The sequence below is a fragment of the Callithrix jacchus genome, chromosome 1 (genome assembly GCF_049354715.1).
Source record: "Callithrix jacchus isolate 240 chromosome 1, calJac240_pri, whole genome shotgun sequence".
Lineage (NCBI taxonomy): Eukaryota > Metazoa > Chordata > Mammalia > Primates > Cebidae > Callithrix > Callithrix jacchus.
This window is the reverse complement of record NC_133502.1, coordinates 145,830,009-145,831,474: the sequence shown is the minus strand read 5'-3', so window position 1 is coordinate 145,831,474 and position 1,466 is coordinate 145,830,009.

The following is a 1,466-nucleotide window of genomic DNA, read 5'->3' as shown; positions in this document are numbered from 1 at the left end:
GCCCTGCCACCTTTAGCAAGGAAAGGATTTTTGAAGACCTTTGGGTATGGGAGTGGCCTTTGGCAGAAGGGGGTTGGGAGCAAGACCCAGTATGCATTGGAGACTGAGTCGGGGGGGGGGGATGGAGGATAAGAGGGTGGGGGAGCAGAGCTAAAGTAGAAGGAAAAGCGATGGCGGTGGGAGGGGGACTGAGAGAGGGGGTTTGTTGGTGGGGCTGAAATCAGTGGAGGAAGGCTTGTCTGGAGATGTGAGGTGGTATCTGACTGTACCTTAATTTGCATTTCCTAATTACTAATAATGAATATCTTTTCATGTGTTTGTTGGCCATCTGTATATCCTCTTTGGAAAAATGTCCATTTAAGTCCCGTGCTCATTTTTAAATTGGGTTGCTTGTCTTTTTGTTGTTGAGCTGAAAGTGTTTGTTATAAATTTCTGGATACTAGACCTTCATTAGATATTTGATTTGCAAATATTTTCTCCCATTGTGTGGATTCCCCACCCCCCAATTTTCTTCATGGTGTTCTTTGATGCAGAAAAGTTTTTGATTTTTTTTTTGAGACAGGATGTTACTGTGTTGCCCAGGCTGGAGTGTAGTAGTGCCATCACAGCTCAGTGCAGCCTTGACCTCCCAAGATGGGTTCTTGTTACATTGCCTAAGTTGGTCTTGAACTCCTGGGTTCAAGCAATCCTCCTGTGTTGACCTCCCAAAGTACTGGGAGTACAGATGTTAGCCACTGCAACTTGCCAATTTTTTTTTTTTTTTTAATAGTGATGGGTTCTCACTATGTTGCCTCAGCTTGTCTTGAACTCCTGACCTCAAGTGATTCTCCTGCCTTGGGCTCCTAGTGTTGAGATTACAGGTATGAGCCACTGTGCTCAGCCTAGTTCTTAATTTTAATGAAATGCAGTGTTTTTTTCTTTTGTTGCTTGTGCTTTTTGTGTTATGGAATTTTAAATATTTTCACTTGGACAAGATCAATGGATAGGGAGAAAGAAGGATCTGAGGGGAAGGGAGATGGGGATGGCTTGAGATTTCTATCTCCAGTTCAATCAGAAGATTTCAGCATGTAACTGCTTTATACAAGGTTAAAATTTCAGCATGTAACTGTTTTACACAAGGTTTTGCAGCTTTATGTATATATGGCCGATAGATTAGAACTACTGAATTGTGTTTCTGAAACTTTAATCATCAAATATGAGTGGGAAACATCAGTGTGTCAGATTGTCTTTCTAAAATCCAGTCCTAAATGGTATAGGTAGTAATTAGAAGTTAATGTTTTCTGGTTTCAATTAAGTATTATTTATAACGAAGAGAAAGCATACATTTTTGGGAAAGCCTGCTATTTTCTTTTGTTCCACTGGCCACACCTTTGGGAAGTCAGGATATTTGCCCTAGATCCAAACCCACTGTCTACCTGGCAGCAGCTCATCCTCACTGAAGGAATGTTCCATGGAAAAGATAGCCA